Below are 13,180 nucleotides of genomic sequence, written 5' to 3'. Positions count from 1 at the left end.
AAAAAAATAAATTTTCAGGAAAAAACATTGGAGCAAATAAACTCCTAAGAAAGAGGGCTGCATTTTGGAGATCACATTTATTGGAAGGGTTGGAGAAAGAAAAATGCCATTTAGCTTAAGAATTTGTGAGTTATGTGCAAATAAACTCATTTCAGGAGCAGAAGAATCCTTGGTCATTTCTAAATATCAAAATTTACACAGGGTTCACTTCTGCATATCTTCTACGTTTAAAGACGCAATCATATAAAGTCTTCTAATTGCCACACAGGATATATTCTTTGTTTCAACCAACTCTCAATGGAGGAGCAACTAGCACAACACCATCTCCCCGGACAAAAAGCATTGGAATATTCCGTTTTGTTGACTTATATATCTCTTCATATGTTTCTTCATCAATTTCTATAGTGGTCAAAGTTTCTCCCACATCTCCCAATAGCATATTTAAATGTTGATCATAAGCATATAATCTTCCTCAAAGCTTTCAATTTCTCATTTTCACATAAATTCACTCATCCAGGCTGAGGCTGATAAGATCCAGTGTTGGTAATTTGTTGCCGTTCCACGTCGTCTCCCATGTTTCAAATCCTGCCGGAATCTACTCTTTCCAGCAGACTTTACATCCCAACTGGTCCCAGAAGAACAGCTTTGCATGTTGGAGTGAGAAGCCTCCCAAGAAGCATGACCTGGTAGGAACCTTGGGCTGAGAGTTCTGGCAGGTAACACTCAGGTCAGCCTGTCCCGGGGAGGAGTCAGTCCCTACATGTGGTTGCTGAGCCCTTGAAACAGGGGGTTCAGAGCTGACAATAGTATTCTTATCTCCTGAGTGTCCAGGTACCTCTACACAGCTGGTTACATATTCGCTTGGATATTGTGGTTTTGTCTTATGGATTAGGATGAGGAGGACTTACTTGTAAAACTCCTGTAATCCATAACACGGCAACATCTGTCCTACTAGTGGAACCTGTAACTTATACCATTTAGGGAAATGTTTCTCAAATTTCCTGTGTCTCTGAGAATTTCCTGAGGTGCTTTTTGATATGGAGATCCCTGGACTCCATGTTCTTTTGGCCAAGCCTGGGACAAACAGGGCTGGGGTGGGGATATGCTATCCTGTAGTGGGAAGAGCTGCAAGGCGCAGGTAAAGGGGTGGGTGTGTCATTCTACCATGGGAAGGCAGGACGTTAAGAAGAGTAATTCATCTACAACATGAACCTTTGTTAATTGGATGTGGAAGACCTAACCATGAATTCTTGTGGAAGACCTAACCATGAATTCTTGCATTTAAAATAAATAGTTGTTAAATGGATCTCAAATACCCTTACCTCGAGATTCACATGTGTACAGAGGCCTATCACACACCCACATGCGCACACACATATAATCCTCAGGGAACCTTCGTGGTCATGGACAACACCAGGCAGCCAACAGGAGCAGAGCAAAGAGAGTGAATGGCCCACACGATGCCCCTGGGCAATCAACTCAGAATCTGCTCTGAGGGCTGAGATGAGGATGGAGAAGGGGTAGGACCTGCAGGAAGGGGGGAGGGCACCAGGGGGCTGGGTACTGCTGTCCAGAAAGGAGCACTATTCCCAGCAGAGAACACATCTGTCTGCAGAGGGGCCCCAGGACTGGCTGTCCCTGCCTCATCCCAAGACCAACCCTGAACCAGGGTGCTGAATTTGCAGTCTGTGTCCCAAGTGGGTAGGACTAACAATGACCGTGGCAACCAAGGGAAACCTGTAATTCCAAACTCAAAAGCCTGTCCTCCAAAATAAGAAAACATCCATGCATTTTCTATTAAGTTCCCAACACGTACACTCCTGACATCTAAATTAGCAGGAAGTTCCGTCATTTCCTGGACTCCTGCCCCACATGTCCACTTGCAGACACAGCGGGTGATAACAAGTGTCCCTGCATCTCTCCTTTGTTCAGCTGCTGCCACCTCCTGGCAGGTGATGGCAATCAGGACATGGAGCCTGAGAGCCTGGTCCCACAGCTGACCAGGGAGGCAGGACTGGGTCTCCAGACTGGTGGGGTCAGGGGCAGCAGTGACCATTCTGCAGCCCTGGGGGACTGGGCAGTTGGGCAGACAGAGCTGCCCGAGTGTGAGGGGGACAAAGAGTTGGTGTAGGACTGAGTGGGGAAGGACTGAGGCCTCAGCTGGAAGTGTGGTAAGCAGTTAGACGAGCAGAGCAAGGATGATGGGGCAGGTAGAGAAGGTCACCAGGGCAGAAAGCTCTACCAAAGAACAATCATAGTGTGGGTCCTTGTCCCCAGGGTGACTTTTCCTCCCTTAGTATATCGCTGGTCATGCTACTTGGACCCCCTGATCTTTCCTTCCTGGAGATGACATCTAGGCTTCAGTTGTATTTCAGCTCCAGGCCCAGAAAAGCAGCAAAACCAAACAAACAATGTCATGACCAAGGCTGACCTCAGGACCAGCTGCGTTGAATAATGACTGCCTGCCTTGGCACGGACCAAGCAATCAGTGGAGAGCACAACTCTGAAAGGACACACCTGGAGAGCTGCTGAATCTTCTACTGAGATCTTCCCCTGGGACCTCCCCTAAAATCTCCACCCTTAAAACCCTGAGGACAGAGAATCCAGAACACGCTACCTCCTGGGAGCATGCCTGCACTTCCCTTCCTCCTATCTCCCTCCATCCCCCCAGACATGTCACCTTTACCCTCCTCACTTCTAAGCTTCAAGGGCCCTTCCTTTACCTCTTTAACTTGTTTCCTAAACCCATTTCTTCTACAAATGACTTTGTCTACTTCTGTTATTTTCCAAATAAATGTTTTCTTATAGTTCGAGTCTTGGCTCTGAATTCTTTCCTAGTCAGAACTCAAGTACCAAAGTTGTTGAACCCAGGTCCGTTGAGAACCCATGAGTCTAACACAGAGGTGGGCAAACTTTTTGACTCGAGGGCCACAATGGGTTCTTAAACTGGACCGGAGGGCCGGAACAAAAGCATGGATGGAGTGTTTGTGTGAACTAATATAAATTCAAAGTAAACATCATTACATAAAAGGGTACGGTCTTTTCTTTTTTAGTTTTATTCATTTCAAACGGGCCGGATCCGGCCCGCGGGCCGTAGTTTGCCCACGGCTGGACTCTAACACCTGGTGCTGTTCCCACTGCTCACATTATGGTGCCGTGACTCGGGATTGTGTGGCAGAGGAGCCCACCCAAGACCACCTTGCAGATCTGGACCAGTGCTGGGTACCAGCAGGGACCCATTGTGTCCCACAAGCTCCTTGCTTTGCGGTGGGTGAACTTGGGTGAGTTTCTTGGAACTCCGAACCTCTTTGTTTTAAGCTGGAGGCCAACTTTCTTTGAGCTGGTTTTTTTTTTTTTTTTTTTTTTCAACCCTTGAGGTAGAGCTAAAGGCTAAAGGTTAGGAGAACCGAGGCTAAAGAGAAGAATTGAGATAACTAAGGACAGGAGGGGGGAAAAACGATGACTGCTCTGTAACTTTGGCTTTTCAATTAGAATTGCTTTCTGAGAGTCTGCACGAACTTTTGCTGGATAAATGAGAGCCTGAACTCATTCAGCTTCAAAGATAAGGAGCACCAGGCAGTTTCTTATCTTCTTAGAGAAGGCTGACAGGGTTCGTCCTCAGGGCCCGAGGTGCTGCCTCTGTCTGGCTAGCCCAGCTAACATACATAGGACACCAGGAATCTTCTTGGATCCCTTGCAGGTTCCTTGTCTTTTAAAACATCTTTTCTGTGTGCTCCCTAAGGTTCCTGAAACCAGGGAATGAGACCACCCTCAACTCCTTCAACACTCTTTTAACCATCTTTTCTTTATTTCCAACTTCTATGAAAGCCTCAGGGATAACTTCACAGGGACTATCCCTTCCCTTCGAAGGGCGGCTGCTCTGCCTCTCCTAGGCCTCCTGCAGGAGCAGGGCTTTTTCAAACATTATAGGCAGGGCAATAGCTCGACAAATGGAGACTAGCATTTGTAGGGTGATTTTTCCGTTGGAGGCCACCGAGATATTAGCACCCCTTGTATGGACAGACACAATAGGGGAGACCTCTAAGTCCAGAGGCAGACCAGCAGGGACACCTTGCTTGGGATTGGCTACATTTGAGTGGAGTTCAGCTGTCTGAGTGGAGGAAGTCCATTGTTACAGTGCCCAGCCATCACTGTGACCCCTGGTAAGCCTGCCCTCAGGGCATGGGGTGACACTACACCTGGGTGGCACCTGGATGCCGGGGTATCCCTGAGGAGTGGAGTCCACCTGTGTGAGTGGAGTAAGCCCACCCTCCCCATGATGGCTTTTGGCTTTTCAATTAGAATTGCTTTTGAGAGTCTGCACGAACTTTTGCTGGATAAATGAGAGCCTGAACTCATTCAGCTTCAAAGATAAGGGGCACCAGGCAGTTTCTTACCTTCCTAGAGAAGGCTGACAGGATTCGTCCTCAGGGCCCGAGGTAATGGGGATCATTGGTAAGTCTGCCCTCAGAGCACAGGGTATGCACTCCACACCCCAGGTAGTTTCCGACCGATAGGGAACCTGCCCCCAGTGCGGTTCTCAGACCACAGGACAGCCCAGTACATCCCAGAAACTAGTAGGGATGCCTCTAACTCTCAGCTTGGAATTCATTTGTGTTTCCATGGATGGGGAACCGGTCCACAGTGCCTCTCGATACCCCCTTGGGAAAAATTTGACCCTGAGTCCCTCAAGCTTCTTTTGCAGCATAGCCTGGCCCCACTATAAAGTGGGCAACGGAGAGGTTTGGGCAGTTAATGGCAACATTAAGTTTGATATTATCCTGCAGCTAACCTGTTTTCTCATTCCCAAGGAACTGAATGGAGGATGAGGCTTCATTAGATCGATGTGTCTTTTCCATGCGTGCAAGCTGTTATGGCTCTCAGAAATGACCCCGGCTATCTGCTACCTGTAAACTAGGTCTCTCTATAATTGCTGCAGATCCCAAGAAAAAAATATACCCAGATGAAAAATAACATTTCAAAACTGGATGAATGAGTTTGTTAGTCATTTGCCAACATTTGCCAATGCTTGAGGTGTTAAAAATGACTGTCCTTGTTTCACTTGACGCTGACTTTTCCTGGGTCTGCCCCTCGGAGTGACCCTGGGTTGGAAAAAATGGCTTGACCTTATTGGGAGGTGTAATTTGTAATATAACCACCAGAGGGCGGCACCACAGCAATGTAACCTGGAGGGACTGTGAAAGAATGTGGAGTTTTTGGCGTTTTCTACTCTATTTTTGTCATTACAAGCATCTAATGGGCAAAACCACCCCATCTACAATTCTGTGGCTCACAGAAGGAAGCTTCTTCATCTCTGATGTGCTTCAGAGATCTAAATTTAAAAAAAAAATCACATTTAGTGGGCTCACATGTGAATAGCATTAAACAGACGCAATGAAGACTACACTAAATAATGGTCTTTAGAAAATCCTAGAGAGACTGGATGAGAAGAATGTGTGTGTGTGTGTGTGTGTGTGTGTGTGTGTGTGTGTGTGTGTGTGTGTGTGTGTGTTGTGATATGAAAGAAAGCTGCTGAGTCCTATCTTTCAAGAGGGAAGACCTTGGATTAGATAACAACTAAAAGTGATAAATCAGTAAGTAGTTTCAAAGCATGTTGTTGAGACCTCTCTAAATAACTCCCAGGAAGCTGAAATTGTCTGGGGCCGATGTCCTCAGCGTGGCCCAGAGAGAGAAGCCAGAACCTTCCCGTGATCACTTTGAACAACACACAGAGACACAGGGCTTATCACAGCAACGTCTAGTGTTGTCACAAATACAAGAAAGAACATCCAACAGTGTGAATATCAGACACAGAATAATAATTTCATGTTCCAGCCACAATGGGAGTTAGAATCTGTTTGAGGCTGTAAGGGATCACGTCAAAACAATATGCCCTCTTTGGATTTTATACACTGATTAAGATTTATCTGAGAAGCCCAAACTTTTTGGCTCTTTGTCCAAATGGCATTGGCTGGGCACTGACATATTCTTTGTGTTTGTTTTGTTTTTGATATCAGGAACATAGGATTTAAACATTTTAATCCTCAGTTCATTAACCAGCCCACAATTGCTCTGCTTTCCTTTGTAGAAAAGTACTCCTTGTTTAACTTTATTTTTATGTATTTGGAAGCAGACTGAAGTTGCAGCTTCCAATGATATCCAAGGCCTCACTAAGGAAGTGGCCGCCAATTCCCAGATGAAAACACTGGGAAATGGACACACGGCATTGGTCTCAGGCCATGGCCCCTCTGCAGCCTCTATAGTGACAGTCTAGGACCCATAAGCCCCATGGCCCTGAGTGCTGAGAGAGGCACAACATGCACCTCACAAAACCACTTTCCTCTTCCAGACTCGCAGTGAATCTGCTGTTAGAGATTCTGGATTTGCTATCGTCAGCTTCCTGGTTTTCTGTGTATTTTCCAAGGGGTTTAGGCGAGAATGAGTTAAGCCAATCTGGGGCATCTCTCCTACACAGCATTGGGGTACCTTTAATGTAACATGTGCACAACCAAGATCTTTATTCTCCCCACCTCCCAACCTGATGTATCCAGAGCCTTCCTCTTCTCAGTCAAGGTCAACACCATCCTTCCAGGTGCTCAGGTTGGGAATCTTGGCATGACACTTTCTGTCTCTCTTGCTCTTGCGGTAATCTCTAATCCATCAGCACACCCCCAGTCAGTCTACAAAGATAGAACCCAAACACTCAGGTCCAAGCCACCATCACTACTACATGGGGTTAGCATAACAGTCTCCTAACTGGTCTTCCTGCTGCCTCCTTAACCCACCTTACAGCAATCTCCCCAGAGCAGGATCTGTGAATTCTTAGAGATGAATTCTTTAAAAACCCAAGCCAGGTCATCCTTTTTCTTCTCAAAGCCTGTCTATCACGTCACTCACACCTCAACCACACCAAAATCCAAAGTCTACACCACAACCCACAGGTCCCACATTAGCGCTGCTCAAAGGGCTGGTCTGCACAAGACAGGGAGTTTCCACCAGAAGGTCAAGCAACTCAGTGCTTTGGTTGAGAAAGTCTTGCAATGAAGACCATGCCAGCAGAAATAAACAGGGCACTGAGCGATGTGGTTGGCCTACTTTCTGTCCCAGGCTCTTTAGCTCCTTGCAGATCACCCTTTGATAACAGAGCCCTAAAAAGTCTGGTCCCTGTCTACACTTCTCATGTCATTCTCCTCACCTGGCCACAGTGGCATCCTGACCTTTGAACATGGCGAGCATTCTCCTGCCCAGGTTTTTGCCCTAGCTGTTTCATCTCTCTCAATAATTTTTCTTTAGAGACCTCCATGACCCCTTTCTCCCTTCTAGGTCTTGCTCAAATGTCACATAGTCATGGAGGGTTTCCCTGACCATCTTATATGAGAAAGTAAACCCCAACCCACCCATTCCCTCTCTCCTTCACCCCACTTTATTATACTTCAGAGCACTTATCGCCATTTGAAATACTGCTAGTTTATTTCTTGACTAGAGGCTCACTGCATGAATTGGTGCATGGGTGGGGGCCGGACCGGCCAGGGGGGAAGGGATGTGGCAGGTTGGCCTTGCCCCCAATTGGAGTGGGGCCAGCCAGGGGGAGGGGCCGTGGGAGGTTGGCCAGCTGATCATTCTGGTTGTTCTGGTCACTTGGCTTTTATATATATAGATTGCCTTTTCCTCTTCAATAGAATATCAGCTCCATGAGGCCAGTTCAAAAGTGAACTGGCAGGTTCATTTTTGTGTCCTTACAACTACCCTAAGCCTGTGCAGAATGTGTGCCCATTGTTCGAAAACTGAATTAACTCACCTGTGAATAACTGCATGCTGGGAAATGAGTAACATCCCTTCAGTTTCACGGTCTGTATAATGTGAATAATTCCAGCTCCATCAACATGTAGCAATCATGTAACAATAAGCCTCCTTCCTGATATCTATTGCTATGTAACCAAAGACCCCAAACTTAAAATCGCTGCATGTCTGACATGATGAGGGACCTGGGATGACACACTCAAATCATGATGATAAATGGTCAATTTTTGCACAAGGTACTAAAGGCACAAAATCTTGGGTGAAGCTCCCTGGAGAAGGGACACTGGGGTCCTTTGGAGGGTCAGCCCTCCTGGCTTTTCATGCCTCTCTTCACTCCATCTCTGGAATGACCCTAAGGCCCTGGTCGGCAAACTGCGGCTCACGAGCCACATGCGGCTCTTTGGCCCCTTGAGTGTGGCTCTTCCACAAAATACCACGTGTGGGTGTGTGTACAGTGCGATTGAAACTTTGTGGCCCATGCGCAGAAGTCGGTTTTCGGCCTGGGCAAGTCTATTTTGAAGAAGTGCTGTTGATATTTGGCTCTGTTGACTAATGAGTTTGCCGACCACTGCCCTAAGGGATATGCACTGTCCTCACACTGGGTTTCAGAGAGAAAGCAGGCTTGTACTGGGGTTGTCACTTCACAAGGCACAGGACTCAGTGGGACTATTCTGTCATCCTCTGTACTTACCTACATACACTACATAGGTCAGACACATGGATCAGAGCTGCTTCTTCTCTGAGATACATCCCAGTTGGCATGTGTGGTCTTATTCCTCTCGTTGCCATCACTACAAGATTTTTACACTTTCCCAGGAAAGGACACATTTATTAAAGGCAAGATCACTAACTGATTATGGGACATGATCTGGATATATATTTTAAAATTTTTATTGTTGAGAGTATTACAGATGTCCCCTCTTCCCCCATTAACCTCCTCTACCTGGTTCCTGGCCCGCCCCAGACTTTCACCACCCTATATTCTGTGTCCATGGGTAATGCATATATACATCTAAGTTCTTTGGTTAATCTCTCCCCACGCCCTTTCCCTCTGAGATTGGTCAGTCTGTTCCATGCCTCTGGTGCTATTTTATTAATCAGTTTATTTTGTTCATTGGATTCTTTGTTCATTTATTTTGATTTTTAGATTCAATTGTTGATAGATATGTATTTATTGCCATTTTATTGTTCACATTTTGGATCTTTACCCCCACTTCTTCTTCTTAAAGAAAACCCTTCAACATTTCATGTAATACTGGTTTGATGGTGATGGATTTCATTTGTGTTTTCTTGTCCGTGAAGCTCTTTATCTGACCTTCAATTCTAAATGATAGCTTTGCTGGGTAGAGTAATCTTGGTTGTAGGTTCTAGCTATTTATTACTTTGAATATTCCTTGCCACTCCCTTCTGGCCTGCAAAGTTTCTGTTGAGAAATCAGCTGATAGTCCAATGGGTACTCCCTTGTAGGTAACCAACTGCTTTTCTCTTGCTGCTTTTAAGATTCTCTCTTTGTCTTTAGCCCTTGGCATTTTATTTATAATGTGTCTTGGTGTGGGCCTCTTTGGGTTCCTCTTGTTGGGACTCTCTACACTTCCTGAACTAGTAAGTCTATTTCTTTCACCAGGTGGGGCAATTTTTCTGTCATTATTGCTTCAAATAGGTTTTCAATTTCTTGCTCCCTCTCTTCTCCTCTGGTACCCCCATGATACAAATGTTAGCATGCTTAAAGTTCTCCCAGAGTCTCCTTACACTATTTTATATGTTTGGATTCTTTTTCTTTTTGCTCCTCTGATTGGGTGTTTTTTGTTTCCTCATATTCTGAATTGCTGATTTGATTGTGGTGTCCTCTACAGTTGATTCACTGTAAATTATTTTTGATTTCAGTTAGTGTATCCTTCATTTCTGATGGGCCCTTTTTTATGTTGCTGATGTTCTCACCAATTTCCTTGAAATTCTCACTAAGTTCCCTGAGCATCCTTATAACCACTGTTTTGAACTTTGTATTTAGTAGTTTGCTTACTTCCATTTCATTTAGTTCTTTTTCTTGAGATTTCTTCTGTTCTTTCATTTGTGACATATTTCTTTGTCTCTGCATTTTAGCTGCTTTTCTGTTTGTTTCTTTTTAAAAAATGTTTTTATTGATTTCAGAGAGGAAGGGAGAGAGAGAGAAACATCAATGATGAGAGAGAATCATTGATTGGCTGCCTCCTGTATGCCCCCCACTGCGTATCAAGCCTGCAACCCAGGATGTGCCCTTGACTGGAATCAAACCCAGGACCCTTCAGTCCACAGGCCAACACTCTATCCACTGAGCCAAATCAGCCAGGGCTGTTTCTGTGTATTAGGTAGAGAGGCTATATCTCATGGAATTGGTAGAGTGGCCTTGTGTAGTAGGTGTCTTGTAGGGCCTAGTAGCTCAGCCTTCCCAGTCACCTGAGCTGGGCATCCTAGGTGGACTCCTGTGTGAGCTATATGCACTGTCCTGTTGTAGTAGAGCCTTGATTGCTGCTGGTGTCACTGGGAAGAATTGATCCCTAGGCCAATTAGCTGTGGGGACCAGCTGCGACTATAGTGAAAGAGCTGCTGTGCAGGAGGCACCCCTATGGAGCAGAACTTGCTTCAGTGGGGCTTTGGTGCTTACTGAGTCCACTCCTTGAATGTGTTATTCATGAATGTGGTAGAGTTGTAATTTGCCATGGTCAAAAGCTGTGCACTGGGTGAACTGGCTCTGGGGCCTCCTGTCACTAGCTACAGGGTGATCTGCAGATGGCTGCTACTTATATTGGGCTTGGAGATGCCTAGGAGAGGCCAAGCTGTGAATCTTGGCAAGCTGCTGCTGGTGCTGGGCTTGAGACCACTTATTGAGAGGAATGGTGCACTCTGTGAGTTCAGCTACTACTTGTACGAGAAATTTTTGGAAAGTCTGAAGCCTGAGCCAGGACAGGCCATTCATATGGAAAAGTCACTGCAAACAGCTTGGGCTACAAATTGAGTGGGGTGGGATCTCAGGGGATCATCAGAATAGGGTGAACAGAGTGGGCAAGGTTGATGGAGACTTGGATATGGTGCCTGCCAGGCAGCTCTGGGTAGAGGGGAGATCTCAGCAGAGGAACAATGACCTTTGCCAGCACTTTTGTCTAGGAGAAAGCTACCACCCAGTTCTTGCCCTGATGCCAGATAATTTAGTTCCTCCATGAATGTCCCTGGATCCTTTTAAGCTACTGCCCTAGTGCTGGAGTGCAGAGGAAGTGAGGCTGGCCCTTTAAGAGGAACTGTCTGGGTCTCCAGCAGCCTTTGTGTCACTCAGTCACCATCCCCCCTGGTTTTTACAGCCGGAAGTTATGGGGGCTTCTCTTCAGAGCACTACAACCCTGAGATGAGGGTTCTGGTGTGGGGCTGGAATCCCTTGGTCCTCATAGGAGGCCTCTTCAACCGAGCTATCCCTCCCGATTAAAACATGCCACACCTGGGTGTTGGACCAGCCCATTCCACACCTCCATCGCTCCTACCAATATCAATGTACTTTCTTCTTTACTTCTCTAGCTGTAGGACTTGTATTCAGCCAGATTTTAGGTGTTTCTGAATGATGGTTGTTCTGTATTTTAGTAGTAATTTTAATGTGGTTGTGGGAGGCAGCGAGTACCACATTTACCTACACTGCCATCTTGACATACTCTCTAATCTGAATATTTTGAAAGGCAAAGGTCATTACATGTTTAAAAGCATATGACACTTTTCAAAGGGCAATGTCTTTCCAATTAATAAGGAGACACGACCATTTTATTTTCCATAAGAACAAGTTCCTTACTTTTAAAAAACTGAGTATTGCACTTTTATTTATTTATTTTTTAAATATATTTTATTGATTTTTTACAGAAAGGAAGAGAGAAGGATAGAGTGTTAGAAACATCCATGAGAGAGAAACATCGATCAGCTGCCTCCTGCACATCCCCTACTTGGGAAGTGCTCGCAACCAAGGTACATGCCCTTGACTGAAATCTAACCAAGGACCCTTCAGTCTGCAGGCCAACACTCTATCCACTGAGCCAATCCAGTTAGGGCGAGTATTGCACTTTTAAATAGACATAACAATTTTATTATTTGACAAAACCATTTACTCTTATTTTAATAGGTGGCTTTATTCATTATAAAGGGCAAAAGTGTCATTTATCAGAAACGGGTCAGTATAGCCCTAGCTTGTTTGGCTCAGGGGATAGAGTGTCAGCCTGTGGACTAAAGGGTCCTGGGTTTGATTCCGGTCAAAGGCACATGCCCGGGCTTCAGGCTTGATCCCGAGTAGGGGGTGTGCAGGAGGCAGCCGATCAGTGATTCTCTCTCCTCATTGATGTTTCTATCTCTCTCTCCCCCTCTTCCTTTCTCTCTGAAATAAAAAAAAGAAATGGGTTACTATATTTTATAAAACTATTGTTTATAGTAAAGATAAGGCAGTTATGTTTAAAGCCCGGATGATTATGAAACAAAACCATGAATGTTGCTTTATAATTTAGGAAGCGTGAGAAACTTCATACCATGTACACATGAATTAACAAAGCATAGTCAAACTAACACCTGGGTAACCAACCAGCCAGGAAATGGTGCATTGCCAGCATTCAGAAGCACCTCTGTGTACAGTCCTGGCCACAAACTCCTCCCCTGAACCCGGAAAGGACAATTCCCCGAATTTGTGGTCATTTCCATTATTTTTTTATTTCAGTTTTCCCAACTACACTAAATCTAGATATAGGGATTTAGGTTTCATCTTCTCAACTCCCAATAAGGCATATCATACTCCAAGTGCCAATTTATCTTGCATCTTTTATTTTCTATTAAGCTGTGTCAAGCCCATTGCAGCAAGCAAGGGGTCATTCTTTTTTCTTCTTAACTTTATTTCTATTGTGGCAAAATACACATAAATAAAATTTGCCATTGTAGCCATTTTTAAGTGCACAATTTACTGGCATTAAGTACATTCATAATGTTGTGTATCCATAAGCACTATTTATTTTTAGTGTGAGTGTGTCTTTTAAACATCGGAAGACAATCTCCTTGTGCAGCTCTTATGCTCAATTTGTAAAAAGTAATTAAACTACAACCAGTGTCACTGGTTGGCAACACATCACCTAAAAAAAATATACTGTTTTAAACATTTCACCACTAACTGGTTCTATAGAACTGGAGCCCTCTTGCCCACTACAAATGCAGGCAGGCTTTAGCAGTTAGACATCTGACTTAAGGAGAGCATTGACTCTGTTTTTGACCACGTCACTAGTCTGTTAGGGATATCCTTACCCCATCCTTGGGAAATGCAGCCAGCATCTCCACTAGCACTTCCACGGCTTTGTATTTGGATGTGAAATAATCGAATGCTTAGGAAACACAA

The 13,180-nt window shown here is 45.1% G+C and overlaps 1 pseudogene; it reads right to left on the bottom strand.

Moving 5' to 3' along the window:
- Nucleotides 1-258: 258 nt before the first annotated feature.
- Nucleotides 259-575, bottom strand: LOC118673988 (annotated as a pseudogene).
- Between the last annotated feature and the right edge of the window lie 12,605 nt (nt 576-13,180).

This window comes from Myotis myotis, unplaced genomic scaffold (genome assembly GCF_014108235.1).
Source record: "Myotis myotis isolate mMyoMyo1 unplaced genomic scaffold, mMyoMyo1.p scaffold_m19_p_19, whole genome shotgun sequence".
NCBI lineage: Eukaryota > Metazoa > Chordata > Mammalia > Chiroptera > Vespertilionidae > Myotis > Myotis myotis.
Note: the sequence above shows the minus strand (reverse complement) of the source record. Positions and strands in the feature narration are given on the sequence as shown.